The 16,802-nt window shown below is 44.1% G+C and overlaps 1 pseudogene; it reads right to left on the reverse strand.

The window, feature by feature from the left end:
- Positions 1 to 1,473: 1,473 nt before the first annotated feature.
- LOC104505849 lies at positions 1,474 to 7,969 on the reverse strand (annotated as a pseudogene).
- Positions 7,970 to 16,802: the final 8,833 nt, after the last annotated feature.

The following is a 16,802-nucleotide window of genomic DNA, read 5'->3' on the forward strand; positions in this document are numbered from 1 at the left end:
TAAAAAAGGATCATTCTAAACTCAATTTATTTCTTATTGATTGGCTGTGGTTTAGTCACAGTCTGCCCTAACTTAAATGGAATTTAAAATATTTCTTTCTACAAAGAGGTTCTGTCAAAACAAATTAATGAAAGTTTTTCTCACTTGCCTTCAAGAGCTCTATTAACATAGTGTTTGTTCACCTTACAATCGTTTGTTTAACACAGTTATTATAGCAATAACTCACTGAGGTTAGATATGAGGATAATAACATATGTTTGAAAAATGGAAAGCTGCAAAGAGGTGCAAAGTCACATAGGTCTAAGCCTGATGGGATCTTTAAGGTTCTGGGACAAAAGGAATAATGGAGGCCAGTGGGAGTTGGATTGTATGTTCCACATTTGCCTAGGTCAAATAGAAAAAAAACACGGAACTCACGGATCTCATAGGTCCTTTATTTGTCTTATTACTATTTGTCTATTCTATTTCCAGCTACAGAGGTTCTAATATAATGACACAATTATTTCACATGTGCATTATATGCATGCATATTTTCATGTATATTTTTAATAATAAGTGGTTTGTAATTGTTTCATTCCAGTGAAATCTCTTTCAAGAATACTTAACCCCTGGGAAGCTGGAGGTTCACAGAGTGCCCTGGAGACATGCCAGGTAGGTTTTCTGCTCGTCGCCACCTCTAGAAGAGCATTCTGCTGACTGGAAGGGAACCCTGGGAGCTTTTCCACCCCCTCCAGAGGATGGATCTTACAGTGGCAGTTGGGACATAAATAAGTTTCTTGTGGAAAATGATAAACTTACCTGATCCTTGTTGGGTGAAAGGATCAGGCAAGTGATCTACAGTGCTCTATAATAGCCATGGGATGTTTTCGTTAGCTTTAAATTTGAAAGTCATTGAAGTGTTGTAATAGATTCAGGATGGAAGAAGACCTGGCTGAGATAGAGTTCCTGTTCCCAGCAGTACTTATTATTTTAATTTTAAGTAGTCATGGCATGAAAAAAACACAGGGAGACTCTTTGTTGTTGGATTAGAGTACATGCATTCCTTTCTCAACAAATACACTAATCAGCAGCGTGTGGCTTGTCTTTTTTTTTTTTCCTGATCTCCTGAACATCCCTTTCTGCCTAGTGGAGGGCTCACAGCATGAACACCTGCATCATGCACCACATGAAAGAGAAAAACATGGACTTGAATTCACTCAAATGGAGAAGAAACTAGAAACCTCCCCCCATTTTCTATTTCTGCGCAGATGCTCTCTCCCACTTGTCATCCAGTAAGAGGTAGGTATGGGTAGACTCCTCCACTCTTCACAAAAGGAAAAAGTGAACCTCGCACCTTTTTTTCCAGTAGTAGCAGGCATTTGCTGTACTGCCTGTGGCTGTCAGCTGGGCAGAAACCTGGGCTCTAGCCCCCTAAACAGCCTAATCTCAGAAGATGGGATCAAGACATATTCCTATGACCTATGTGTCTTTGACTTAAGCGTTCAAGGTGTCCCAATCTCTCTGTGCCTGACAACAGTGGCAAAAAAATGCCTCTGCCATTATTTCCAGATCTTCATGTGATGCTTCTCCTCTCACAATAAATCCTTGGTCCTCCAAGGCATCTATCCGGAAGCTCCCAAGATTTAAATTCAGATACATCGAGGCTCTCCAGGTTCTTCGCACACATCACCCATTGCCCTGACAAAGATGGCTGCTGCCCACCTCAGCTGCCGCTGTGACATTGATATTGTAGGGCCCTGATTCCAAACCAAAGGCTTTTTGCACTTTTGTGCAGTTACTCCCTAAATGCTAGACATTTTAGCTGATGTCAAACATAATTTCGTTTTTTCCTTTCTCTTTCTCAAAAATATGCCATAAATCAGTAGATTTAATTAATTAATTCAGCATAATTTAAATTTTACTGATTTAAAGGATTGTTAGGAAGTTCTATACAGCAAACATAACCCAGTGGAGATGCAAAGGGCTTTAGCAACATGCAATCCCCAGAAAACACGCAGCCTGCAGATCTACAAAGAAGCTTTGATGTACACTAGAAATGCAGGTGATGACAGCGTGACTGTGTGGCAAGAGTTGGTGGGTCTGGAGCTGATGCTTCAGGGTCTTGCCTTTGTCACTTGACTAAGTTGGAAGGAAGTTCACCCTCCTATTCACTCTGACAGAAGCCACAGCCAAATATTTACAAAAATTGGCTGAAGTAATTGAATTTACTGAGGACAACTGAACTCTTATTTTCAGCCATCGATTCTCTTTCTGGCTGGGTTTTCTATGCTATCTGCCAGGAGAAAAGCAGCCCAGAACACCCTTTTCACACATCTTTAAGGGCAAAGCCTTTTCTCACAAGAGTTTGATGCGTGGCTGTCTGAAAGCTCCAGGACATGACGAGCCTCAGAAATCAGTCTTTGATTTTGACATGGCTAGGTCTGATATCACGTAACACAAAGCCTCTCCATCTGATCTCAGCAATCTGCTCCATCTTACTTGCCCATACACAGGCACAAATAGAGTTCCCATAACCAAATTGCTGGGCACCACTGGTATACTTGGTCTGACAAGTGCTAATCAGGCTCTAGTTGTTTTCCTGGTGTTTTAGCCGTCTGGAATGGATAATACTGAGGCACTGTCTTCCAGAATGCCTGGTATTAGCCACTGGCTTCCTTCCCTACCACTGGTCGATGGTGAGTCTCACAAGACCTTGCTGAGTCGGGAAGAATTCTGTGGTCATCCTGACTGGGGGACAGCAAAGACTGGTTAAGCAGACAGCTCTGCTGGTACTGAGTACTCAGGATTGGTGCAGTCAGACAGTGTCTATTAATAGCATAAAATCAGGATCTTACATGCTGCATTTAAATCAGGCACAGGCTTACCTCTCGAGAAGTTAAATTCGTATCTCACCAAATAACAATGCCTGCAGCTCCCAGGGCACGCTCTCCGATAGTGTTAATAAGAACTTGCTACAGTGAAGAGAGTAAAGACATCGCTGTCAGGCTAATTCAGCATTTCACAGCCTTTCTAAAGTAATCCAGTGGTTTGTTATGTGGCTGTTCCTTGGACTACATTTTCTTTTCATTCTAGTCCCTATGAATTATGTTGTGGCTAAAGATTTGCTGTCTGGAATACAAAGGTTGTTAAACATAAGTTGCAAACTTAGGTACTGCCAGAGATGTTGGTAATAAGCAAGTAAACAAACACTGGGAATACAATTTGCTTGGATGCAAAATGTAATTGTAATTATTTGATATTGTCGTGGTTTAACTCCAGGATTTTTAACATGAGAATTCCCCAAAGCATTTCCTTGTTTCTTTTTTTGCTGATAAGGGGAAGGGGAGAGCCATTCTGTTATGTCAATCAAATGTTTTCCTCACCACTTTCCAGTTTGAAAGCTGTGATTCCAAAGGCATGCATTGTTCTTGCTGCTTTCCCTAGGAGCTCACTCAGCTTCTTATAAAAACCTTAGAAAAAGTGGCTGTAAATAGGCAAACTCTGTAGGAGAGAGAATGCTGGCATTGGGCAACCTTAAATGAAAGGGAAAATGCAACACTTGGCCAATCTTAAGAATTTCAGTTTCAGTTTCTGTGCTCTTCCTACATGTGTTTCAGAGAGGTGTCTTTCACTGTACCTTTTCCTCATGTCGCAGGTTTTAAGGGGAGGGTCTCCGGTGCTTGGATGTTTATCCTTAAGCTGAACAGTGATTAAGGATCAGCAACAAGAGAATTACTGTGCCTCAAGAACTGAAGGTGAAGACCATTGGTATGTAAGTGACTCGCTAGACATCATCATTGATTTATGGGAGATTGAGGGCCACAGCACATGAAAAATCAAAGTAGGAAACTTTACAGGATTTGGTTGTCTAAGGGGAAAAAGAGGCGGAAACTGGGTATAAAATGGCAAAGGGGATGCACACCAGCCTCCAGCAATTATTGATGTCCATCCTCTTCTTGCAGAGTTAGGGAAGGGCAAGCTGGATAAAAGCAACAAAACAGGTGCCTACACCTCCTTTAATGCCCAAGAATAGGCACTTGCCTTCAAGCCAGAGAAAAGCAGCAGGAGCTATTGTTCCTTCTCAGCTTCAAACTCTGTACCTGGACTTAAAGACTGAACATAGCCTTTAAAAATTGAATACAGCTCACTTACCAAGCTCAGAAACACAGAATTTGAGACCTGCTGACAGTGCAGTCACTGCCTACAGGGGACAGCTAAGACAGGGCTGTAACAGACAGGTTATGCTGCTTTTTCACAGGAAGCCTATTGTCTTCATCCAGTTTCTGGAAGGATGTCCAGAATCACATAAAGAAGGACTAATGTAGGACACACATCTTGAAAATACTTGTGTGTATGTGTGTGTTCAACTGATGTCAGCAGTACTCCTTGGCTCTAGGGCAGTGTTTGCCTCGTCCAAGGCAGGTATGGGACTAAATTAAAGGTTTTTGAGATGGAGGCATGCAGAAAGACTGCTGATTTCAATCTCCCATTCTGACAGAACACTGAGCAACTTGCTAAAAATCCCTGCCTCAGTTTCCCTTCTATACAAGGGGCAGCTCTCTGGAGATCAGGTAGTGGTTGCATACCTGAGCAGAAGAAAGTGCAGCAGGGAGGATTAATGTATTAACTGCCTCCTACATACTACATCAAATTGATGAAATCCCTTTAATCCTTTCAAATGCATGTTTCAGTACAGCACAAATGTTGAACTAAAACAACAAAAAATAGATATTAGAGACTGCATTTTTTACTTCAGAACAATGAGCTTTTTAAAGCATGTGGACAATTAACATGAACCAGCAAAGCTGGCCCAAGTAGGAGGTTTTCCATCCTGATGCACCATCTGTAAGAATGGTTAAAGCATAAATGCAGCCCACATTGTTCCAGCAAAAGCTTTCCATGGAGAGAAATAATAAAGCTTCATTTCTATAATCTAGCTCACTATACGCTAATATGGGCAGAGCATAATCTTGGGATGTCATAGGATCATAGAATCGTAGAATCATAGAATCATAGAATGGTTTGGGTTGGAAGGGACCTTAAAGATCATTTAGTTCCAACCTCCCTGCCATGGGCAGGGAAATCCTTATGGATTCATTCACCCTAAACTGAGAAAAGTGAAAAATGTTTTGACGGTTTCCAAGGGATTTCTTAATGCCAATGAGAGGGTACAGGAATGCACTTCTATCCCAGAGCCAGAAAAGTTCATTCTTCCTCAAAACTTCACTCTTTGGGTGGGAACCAGTGTAGCTGTGACAGTCAGGTTATAAATACTATCCCCACAGGCCCTTTGGTCTGCCTTTCATTCCTAATGCAATTGTTTCCTTCATAAAACCTTTTGCACTTTTTTCAAAGGAAACTAGGTAAATGTTCAACATCCTTTGCTGCAATATTCCCTTCGATTTTGGTTATAAGCTTCCTGGACTTTCTTCTGTAGATATCTTTTGCATTCCTGTCTCAGGGCCACTGAGGCCTCCAGTAATACCAGTCTGTGACAGCTAATCCACTGAAGTCCTTAGCTGGGGTGTAATAATTAAGGTTAGAGCCAGCTTTCTCCAGATAAGTTTGCAAGATGGAGTTCTGGGGTAGGCCACTATTAACAGGGACTTCCTGTGACGTGTACCAAGGATAATAGCCAAGCCTGTTAAAATAAAATATGGTCACATTCTGCCCTCTTGCTTTAGCTAATGGGCTTCCAATTATATGGAACATTTCCAGGTTCAGTACAATGTTGTACCGCAGGGAACACAGGTCTGTCAGTCCTTCCAGGTGGCTATGAAAGGCCTCCTCTCCCAGTCCAGTGGTCAGGTTTCATAACAAGGGAAGTTTAGACGAGTGCTGTGTGCAGCCATGCCACGGGCTGGAAGGTGAATGATGCATTACATCGTCCTGTTTTTAGGCAGCATTTTCATGACTTAAGAGACATTAGGCAGATCTCCCAGTTTTTCTGTAGAACGTAACAGATGAGGCATTAGTACTTATTCCATATATAGCTATATGAATTGGTATCAGCCACTTCCATGCTACCACTGAAGAAACAAAGTGGGCACAATCTAATCCACAGAAAGGGGGCAGATTCCCAGTAAATCAGTGTAAGTCTGTGGAAGACAGCATAACCACAGTTGCTTGTCTCATCAATCCAGGACTTACTGAAGTCACTGAAGATGTTGCCATTGCTTCAGTGGGCCCCAGGGTGTCTTAGTGGCTGTGGCTGTTGCAATTGGAAAGGTTGATGAAGAAATGGCTTCCTTATTCTCCAGGCTTTCTCTGCAATAACAAAGGTAACTATAAAATCAAATCTTGGCTTTTATCACCATCTTCACAGCTTCATGAACATCCCTGACCTGTCTAGTACAGTGCCAGCCAGAGGTATTCCAAATAGCTCTAAAAAAGCACACGTATTTCATTGTCATTGTGCAGTACCATAAAGGGATACAAGTTCAAACCCCTGACAGCAATAAAGCAGATCCATGAAAGCTTTCTCTGAGCTGTATATTAGCCTGGCTGCCCTATCACATGGAGCTAGTGCCCTCCAGACCAACCCTGGTAGCCCTGCACAGCACTGCATTGTGCAATGTGCACTTTAATGCTAAGACCTGTGGCTGCTGTTGCGAACAGAATCATTAGTCACAAGGTCCCTGGCAATTACGTGTGTATTAAGCAGAAAAGAAAACTACAGCAAAACCTATATACTTATATGTAAAAGACAGAGAGAGAGATTCCTATCCATCCTCCAACTCCAGGCTGCCCCCTGCCTTCAAAACCCTGGGGAAATCCTGTACAGCTGTCCAATCAATCACTGGGGATGATCATAGATTTGTATTTGAGTCCTACTTATAGTTCTTTTCCCTCAGTCCTTGCCTGTTTGTATCTCCTGGGATTATAACCTGATGGAAGTAAGGATCATGGGTTCCATGTAGGCAGTTTCATATACTAACAGGAATAGCCCATCTATGTTATCCGTCCTTTATCTCAAAACAGAAAAACCATAAGTCATAGCGATGTATCCAGGGTACTCTTCTGGACCTCCCTACTCCCATATTTCTTCTCTATTTTAGGATAGGACTAGTATGGCCTGATTTCAGGTACCTGCAGCAAAAATATCAGCATCCAAGGTAGCCAATCTAGGTACTTCTAATAAGCCACGGATGCTTTTAGGATGCAGTCATCTGAAAGTTTAAGACAAGAGAGTGCTCTTCAGTGCCCAAGATGCTCCTGTTCCTCCTGCTGCCCAGGCAGGCAGTCCACAGCACCAAACCAGTACGGTGCAGACACTGAAGAACTCAACATTTCATCAGAGACGTCTCACCCCGTGAGACTCACGATGCTTTGCTTTCAGTGAAAAGGAGGCCCAGGTTTTCAAAACCACTACCCACATATCCACAAGTGACATACCAGCATTAATGGGCTGTTTGGAAAAATGGTCTTAAAAAAAATTTGCCTGATTTGCTGAGGATCTCTCAGAAAGCACATACCATACCAAGGAATCAAACTCAGCAATGTCAGCGTTCGAGGCTAAAGTGAACGTTCTCACTAGACAGTGGCCGGTGCTGGAAGGTGGTGGGCTGGCTCTTGTGAGGAGACAGCCAAAGGGACAAGGGACCGGCTTTAGAGGGTCAGGCTTGCTGTCCCATCACCCCCAGAGGGATGGAAGGAAGTGATGGGGGGCTCCTGCCAGTGCAGCAGTTCTGCCCCTTACTCCAGCCCCTGCCTGGGATCAGCATCTGCCTCTGGCATTCCAGGAGGGAGGCTGCAGCAGCGGCGTCCAGCAGTTTGCTCTGCTCTGCCTACAACCAACTGCGAAAAGTGGAGACCTTGCTGTGCCGGTGCGTGGTCGCTGAGTGCTGCTCTTGCAGTTCCCAGAGAATCAAAGCTGTCAGAAAATCCTGCCAGAGGGCAGCAAATCCCTACAATTATGCTTTTAAAAATTGCAGCATGTGGTTCTAAATTGCAGCGTGTTGAGTTCTCCCTGTGGGAGCTGTACCACCATCGTGCCCCTCTGCTCCCACGCCTGTCACAGTCTGCTTGGGGAGGTGTGGGACCAGTTGGGCTGGGCACATCCCTTGGGTGTTTGACACTAAGTTTCAGGGAGCACTTCCCACGCAGGACAGTGTCATTTCCTGCCCTGGGACACTTAGTGGCACCAAGCCCTGGGGCAAGCAGGCTCAGCACTGCCCAGCCAGGCTGCACCAAAAACCACGGGACTCGCCGGGGGCTGCTCTTGATGGGGTCTGCCCACTGGTGGGAAGGGGGGAGGCTCAGCACTGTCCCAGGCCATGGGTCTGCATGTCCCTCCTTGGGCAGAGCTGGCATGTCATTAGCCACACGTGTGGCTCTGTGCTGGATATACTGATTTGCTGCCCCAAGGCCCTCTGAGTTGACACATAGGAAAGGCAGTATCAGCAGACTGAAAAATAATGAATAATGAATGATGATGATGATGATGATGATGATGATGATATTATAGGTTGATGAAGACTTCAGGGAAACGGCAGACCACTTTGCCCCTCTGAGAAAAACTTGTCATAGGGGACAACAAAGAAAGTTATTTGTAGTCGCACTATTATTAAGAAGGAAACATTTGCCATTTTATATTCTGTGCGAGAGCAAATCACAGGTTTACCGACTTCTGATTTTATCCCGTTTGCCTCATTTAGCCATCACACAATCACACACATGCTCCAGCTGGGAACAGGTTCTGCAGTCACTCGTTTGCAGCATGCAGGATGTCCTATGCCCAAACTCTGCTCAAAATTTTTCCTTTTACCCAGGCTTTTCAAATTTGCTTCCAGTTGTGCAGAATTGCACCACACTTAAAAGAATATCCTCCTTTTTCCACTAGGTATTTCATTTGTATCTGTCATAATTGACAAAAACTGGTATGCATGTATCCAGTTATACCCCTTCTGCTAATTATATTTTTCTCTGTAAGCCAAAGCAACACAGAGGCAGCCCATCCTGGTGTCTAGCTGACAGTGAAAATGCACAGTGGGCAGCAATTCCCAACAGAGAGAAAGTAGAAACACTATTAATTTATATGACAGCAAACAGCTCTAGCAAAATAAGCTTAAAACACACAGTTCTGAATTGAATATGCAGAGAGATGTACTTGCACCAGATCACTGGATGCTGCTGAAAAAATAGGTGGCTAAATGATAAGAAAAAGACTAAGAATTCATCAGATGCTATAAACCCTGTATCCCTCTCCTCCTATTAATCTAGAGGTACATAGTTGCAAGCTTTGGCATTTATCTTGTAACAAAAATCCTACTCCAGTGATGCTAGACTATTCATATCAAGGGATTAGAAAAAATACATACTATGAATAAAGACAATGATCTTTTCTCCTTTATGGTTAACAGTGTTACAACAGTATGACATGGACGCAGCACAACCTTGATGGGCTTAAAAAAAGCTGCCTCAACAGGCAAGCCGATTGCCAAATACCCTTATCAAAGACGTTCATGGTTTTCGAAACAAGCCTTTTCACATCCACAGAGATCCAATAAAATCCCTGGATTTTTACAGAATAATCCTTTTGTCGACTTTTTATCAGCGAGGCAAAAGCTGATACACTCAGAAGTCTGATGAGCCGGAACAAGTTGTGTTCATTCAGCAGCAAATGTTGCTCCCTGTCTCGGATCTGGATTTGGAGGCAACATGCTCAGAGACTGGTGTCAGAGGAGATGACCCTGAGAGCCGCAGAGCTTGCAGAGCTTCAGGGAGGACAGTATGGGAGGGTGTGTTGCTGCCATCCTCTACCTTCCCTCATACGGAAGGGCACTCGTTAGACCAGAGCATCCTTCAGCGATTTGCCTCCATGACATTTTGCAAAGTATCTCTGTTATGGTGGTAAATGCAGGGAACTGAATATGCAGCATAATGAATAATAAAAATGGCACAGGACCTCACCTCACCATTATCTGACTGACCCAGTGACACTGAATGGCTTATTATAGCTGATTCAAGCCCCTTTAGTGCAGTGCTTCACTGATCCCTGTAAAGGTGCTAGGAATCTTGAGCAGGATGAACTGCCAAGGGACTTTTTATAGTGTTTGAAATTTAGAGCAGGGCACCCAGAAAATGCTACAAATTAAAGGATGAATCTGTGGCAGCAGAGCTATGTCCTATAGCACCTGTAAAGAATAAGCTGGATAAAGCACCAAAAGCGTTTTAACACATATATGGCAAGTTGGAAGGCAGGTGCTGATAACAATTTTGCCATAAAATTTAACTTACTAAAATGAAAGTTGGGACTGATGGACAGAAGAGAGCAGATTTTAGCAGATGGTCTACAAGTCTGTGCAGGGGTCATCAGGACAGTCATCTTGCCTCTATCAACTCAGGTCCTTTTGCCACCATAGTGGACTTTTCTTATGAAGTACGCAAGAATACTTGCATTCTGGTGGTGTACTAGACAGATTGATTCCTGAATATGGAAAATCAAGAAAATTGATCAAGTGTCCTTATGCTATTTACTTCTCCTCCACTCCATGCTGCACAGATGTCTCTCACCTGTAGACAATTACAGCTGACAGTTGTCCAGCCTGGGAGATTAGACTCATCCCTAGTCCTAGCAAAAAGGTGGATGGTTTGATGGGTTGATTTAATGGCCCATTGAAACATCCATAAAATCAGTATTTATGTTTAGCTTGTACTTCCCTGGGGCTCTTGATGCCAGTGACTGGGTCATGTTCTGTCATACACTGAAATAATCATGAAGGTGCTTTGGCCTATGTACAGCCTGGCAAGGTTCTCCGTGCTCCATACCATGATTTACAATTTTTAAGGTTTTAAGGTTTTTCAGTGTCCCCCCTTTAGCAAAGAGGGTAGCCTTTGCACTAGAAGCTATAATGTTTTGGATGCTTATGTTATAAAATCAGTATAATGGTCTGAATCCTGAATAGCCTGAGTGGTCTGCATTGGTACCACACTGTCTTCACGTGACAGCATAGTAGAAAATTGTATCGATTACACCATGTGCAAAGCAAGGAGATCCACATTATTTGAGGCTAGGTCAGCCTCAAGGCATGAAGACGGTGTTCAGGCGTTGGCTCAAGCTCTGACTCCCAGGTTGCCCACGTTTCCTGCCACGTTTCTTATTTGCTTGTAGTTCAAAATACCCACACTGAGAAGAGCCACATTTGGGAAGATGTGCTTAGAGGGTCACAGCACAGTGTAGCTAGACACCTGAGTTCAGGCTGTGCTAGAAAAAAGTTGGAGCCCACTTTAAGGCATGAGAACTGCTTGGGCTCTCCCCCTCCAGGGAGCTCCTGAGCGCATGGTGTGTCCATGCAGCACGGACCAGATAGGGGCTTCGTGGCATGTCATTGATATCCTGTTTTTCCTACATTTCTGAGGTTGCTGAGAGAAAAGATCAAATACTGAGAAATTTAGTGCTGATTACTCTTATTCCTCACAGTATTTTAAATTGCGTTGAACTGATTCTTTTAAGAAGTGGCCTTCCTCTGTGACCATTTTCCTGATTCAGTTGAATGGTAAACACTAACTGAAATCTCAGTAAATGATGCTTGATGTTCTGAGCATATTCTTCTCACAAAAATTAAACAAAAGGTTAGCACTGCACAATAGGAAGGAGTTGCCTGTCCTCCCACTACCTTTCCTGGGAGTCTAGCAGAGTTACTTTGTGCTGGCACTAGGGTAGGATCGTGCCCCCGGACTGTGCAGAACAAACACCCACACGCACACAGGAGTGATTACAGCCTGCACCCAGCAACAGCAGATTCCGGTGACATTCCTTTCTTCCTCCTCCTACAGAATAGCTGTAATGCAACAAAAAAAAAAGAAAAAAGCATTTGATTCCCTCCCTTCCCCCCAGCAGAGTGTTAGGAACTAAATGTTATTGTTGGAGGAAATACAACAATTCAGTGTTGTCAGTCCAAGGGATTACTGCAATTATTTTAAGCCAGGAGTCATGTAAACCTTGGTAAGCCTCACATATGGATGGAGACTTGGAACAAACGCAATGAGCCTGGCTCAGTGGTCATGCCCCAGCGCAGCCTCTCATCAGCCGTCACAGCTCCTGCTGCTTCGCTGGTAGCACAGAGGGGATAGTTTAGGGAACTGCTGCTGACTGTACATGCAGCAGCTGGTGGGTGCTGGGAGCTAGTGGACTAATGCCAGCGTAAAAGGAAAAACACAAGGGTGAACAAAGCAAACATGAATATTTCATGCCTGATTTTCAGCTACTGCAAGTTCATAAAAGATATACCATCTTCAGGCAGATGAGGTTGTGCCCCTTTAAGAGTGGAGAAATCACAACAAAATTAAAATAGTAGGTTGCATTCTGGAAAATCACAGATCAAGTACTTGCTGTCAAAAGTGGGGTAACTCTGCCACTCAAATTAGCATCTTCACTGCAATCAGGTCATCTTATAATCCGATTTTAATCCACGTATACTCAGAGCTGAGTATTGCTGCTGAGATACAAATACAGCAACGATGCTTACACATCACTGTTCCTTCCAAATCACAGTACATCAGTACCTGAACTCCTACAGAGGCCCAGGAAGAACTTGTCTTGTTCCTTCCTCCCTCTAGGTTTAGAAAAATTGTCATTTGTCCAAATTCCACAAAATAAAGTTTGATACTGAGAGTTAAGAGTACTCGTGTGGAGCAGTTCAAAGTTTCCAAAGGGCTTCAGTTCATGCTTATGCTAATTAACCCCACAAAGTAGTGTTGCTTACCATTGTAGGTAGTCAAGGACTTTTCAAGATCTTTGTACGTGACTCAGTTTCACCAAGCTTGAAGAATCACCTTTGACAGAGCAGCAAAGCACTGTTTCTGCCAGCTTGCATCTCACCTCGGGGCAGTGCTCCCCCACAGCTCCCGCTGCAGCTCACTGAGGGGAGCGGGAGAAACATCAGCGTTGCCACCGGAGCCTGTGCTCTCCCATGTAGGGGACCCTCATAGCAAACAGCTCCCACCAGCACCTTGGCCTGCGGAGCCAAGACAGCCCAGCGCAGAGGAGGCGATACCTGGCATGAGCCTGTTTTGACAGCATCCCCATCAGAAACCTTGTGCTGAGTGTTAAGATGCTGGCATTGAAGCTCACTTCCACTCCCCATGGGAAGAGACATGAGCAGCTGTACACAGGGGCAGGGATAACAACACAATGTGAACTCAAGTACAGCTGCCCTCTGTGGAGTGTACATGACCCACCACCCAAGCTGCCATCGAGGAGTGAGGCGTCAGTCCCATGGGGTTTCCATACCACATAGGGCAAGTGGACAGATGTTTTGAGGTGTTGGAGCAACTTGAGGTGCTGGAGAGTGTCCAGAGAAGGACAATGGAGCTGATGAATGTTCAGAAGGACAAGTCCTATGAGGAGCAGCTGAGGGAACTCAGTCGTTTAGCCTGGAGAAGAGTAGCCTCAGGGGAGACCTTATCGCTTCCTACAGCTACCTGAAAGGAGGTTGTATTGAGGTGGGTGTTGGTCTCTTGTCCCAAGTGACAACCGACAGGACAAGAGGAAACAGCCTCAAATTGTGCCAGGGGAGCTTTTGATTGGATATTAGGAAAACTTTCCTCACCAAAAGGGTGGTCAAGCATTGGAACAGGCTGCCCATGGAAGTGGTTGTGTCACCATCGCTTTAGAGACATGATTTAGTGGTGGACTTGGCAGTTCTAGGAGACAATGATCTTAAAGGTGTTTTCCAACCTAAACAATTCTATGATTCTTTGACAGAAAGCCAAGGTAAGGAGCAGCTTAACTAAGGGGAAAACCTAAATGATTTCTGTTCTACCCCCTTGAAAACCCAGCATCTGAAGGAGCAATATAAAAAATTCTCTTAATAATCAGCTGTCTAATTGACTGAGAAGGTTATTACTAGCATGGAAATAAACATCATTTTTCTAAAACCTGCCCACAAATGCCAGAATGCTTGACTGTCTGAGGAGAAAAAGCAGGACTGAGACTCTGGGCTGCTTTGCTAGTCACAGATATTGGAGGGCACCTTAAATAAAAGCCAGGAGAGTTCTTGCTGTAATGAAAAAATGAGAAAGGAGCTCTGACTCTGTGAGAAAACAAGCTGCCAGAGTGTTAAAATATTATCCTAGTAAAAAAAAAAAATGAAATGTCTGAGGCAGCCACATTTATTGTTGAAATAGGAGCAGCCGCACAAGCAAGTTTAAAATGTTATCCTTTGAAATTAGGGAAGTCTGCTTATTTTTAGCTTGTTAGATGCTGTTAGCTTCCTGTATAAACGCGGTTACATAACAGGCATAATCCTCATGGCAGCGGGGGCCATACGTGCCAAGCGATAAGGTTACACAGCTGCCTGGGAGCTTGCTCCCACCGGGTGGAAAACAAAGCTTCGCGCCCCTCGGAACTGTTCTGCTGCTTCTGGGTCAAACTTACAGACACACGTGTTACAGCACACACTCACTTGCTCATTCATATACATATGTAGGTATGTATGTATACTAACATACATCCCCTTGCTTTCTTACTGCACCTTAAACAAGGTATTCCTTAGATCAGAAAATACTATCTTGACATTACTCTGGTGACTTTGAAGAAGGGTGTGTTGTTAAGTATTAAAAGCAGCAAAGTTAAATCTCAAAACGCACGTTTACTTGGGGAAGCTACCGCAGGCGTTCTCCCCTCTGTTCTAATGTGACCTCTACCTGCTCCTTACTGCTGCGTGCTGTGGTATGTGGGAAGCACGTGCTGCCGCTGCTGAACAAGAGCAACTTACAGGCTTTATTCTCATTAAGCACTACGTGACATCATTGGTTTTCCTCGGGTTTTTTTTGAAGGATTGGACTTCTGTCTCTGAGAAGCTGTGTTGTTCCCAGCCTGTATCGTTCTTCGAAGTGTACAGAATTATCGTTCCCGACTTATTTTTAGAGTAAGCTGTGTTTGCAAACACTCCCACTCTTCGCGTCTGGCCCAGATTGACAGGAAAATACTTTTCCTGAAATGTAAACAAAACAAAAAAAAAGTAGTTGCGACTGCCACAGCGTCTTGACCGTATCAAAGTTTCTTTGGCAAAGTCTTTCATAGGTCTTCTTATTACGCGTGATGTGCATTTGTAATTCGCTATCTACAACAAATGCTTTCAGTGCAAAACTGCAGCAATTTTTAATTTAAGCAACATTTTTTAATTATTTTAGCAGTTTTTAACAGATGAGAACTGCCTTGCTCATCTTTCTTTTACTTTAAGATTGAGTGGCTGAAGGCGACTTCAGAAAAGATGTTAAATACTGAGTTTCTGAGTTGTGCCACTCCAGGCGAGGTTTGTCCACCCTGCCTTTGGCATCGGGTGAGACACTGAGGTCTGGGCTAGTCACCACAAGGAGCCATTAGCTTTGGGGGAGCCCAGCATGTCAGTTCTCCCCTTCCTGGGCCAGATATGCCACCCACTGTCCCCCACGGAGTGGGGCAGAGGCTGCCAGGTGCTTCCTTCCCCCTGCATCACAGACCCCAGGGGGTACGGGTTGGGTGAGCCACTGCCCGTGCTGCCAGCTACTCACCAAGCTGCTTACTCACGATGTGTTGGTGGCTTCAGTGGCAATACTCAGGGCTTTGCTACCACTACCCTGTGGGTTTTGCCCACTTCCTTAGCCCTGGCTCAGCTGTGTGAGCAGCACAATGTGAGTCAGATAGGGGAATTAATCTGGCTTTAAGAAGAAAGCATCAGGGGGAGGCACCTTTGTTTTTTAACAAGGGAACTCTTGATGTGGACGGTTTCCCAATCCAGGTCAGTGCAAGGGCACCGAAACTGCCGTGCCACCACAAGCAGGGGACAGCACATCGCGATACAGTGATGGGAGTAAGGGAGAAGGTTAGGAGTAGGAAGAAGATGCCATTGGCACCTGAAGCTGGTCAAACTGGGACTGCAGCCCCCCACCCTTACCTGTCAGACTGAAGTAGAACTGAGTCCCACCCTTTCCATACATTCATGAGTTCCTCAGAACATATATTTTATGAAGCAACACCCAGAAGTAGTGGGAGAGAAAATGAACACATTTCCCCAAATTTCAAAGTTTTTGAATGCAAATTCAGCAAATCTGACAAAAGCCGGAAGCCTGTCAGTCATGTTTCTGTTGGTATTGTTTATCCTCTGATGAGAAGCAGAGGATTAGAGGACTCTACAGCTCAGCATTTGGGAAGAGTAAAGATATGGGGTCTGAGTCCATTATCAGCTTGAAGCTGAGGTGGTACAGATGAAATGTACCGCCCTGGATGTCTTCAAGGCCTGGATGTCTCCAAGGCCAGGCTGGATGAGGCGTTGAGCAATGTGGTCTAGTGGAAGGTGTCCCTGCCCATGGCAGGGGGGTTGGAACTAGATGATCTTTAAGGTCCCTTCCAACCCAAACCATTCTGTGATTCTGTGAAATACAAGAAAATCTCATTCCTATTACCTCCAGAAACCAGTGCCCACTTCCCAGGTTCAGCCGTGCTTTAAGAGCTGGTTCTAGCTAAAGGACATCATTGTAAAGGTTATAGCGCAGTTCTCTGCTGCCTTGGACTCTCCCTCCTCCAAACAATTCTAACACAGATAGAAACTGGATCATGTCTCTCCAAAGAGCAGACCATACCAGAATAAAAACTTTTAAAAATTATGTGTAGCAGAATGATCAGGCAAGACCTACAACAATATTTACTAGGCTGTAACGAAAAATGAACTTTGCAAAGCTTTCTCTATTTGCTCTTTATTATGTGTACTACAGTAGAATCTGGAGTTTGACTTGATCCAAAGTACCATCAAAGACAGAAGTGCACTTATAAAGAAAAACATTTTCAAGACTGCAACTGTATGATATTGTTTGGGAGGATTAATGAAGTAGGGGGGGGG

This window comes from Eurypyga helias, unplaced genomic scaffold, assembly GCF_000690775.1.
Source record: "Eurypyga helias isolate BGI_N326 unplaced genomic scaffold, ASM69077v1 scaffold43842, whole genome shotgun sequence".
NCBI lineage: Eukaryota > Metazoa > Chordata > Aves > Eurypygiformes > Eurypygidae > Eurypyga > Eurypyga helias.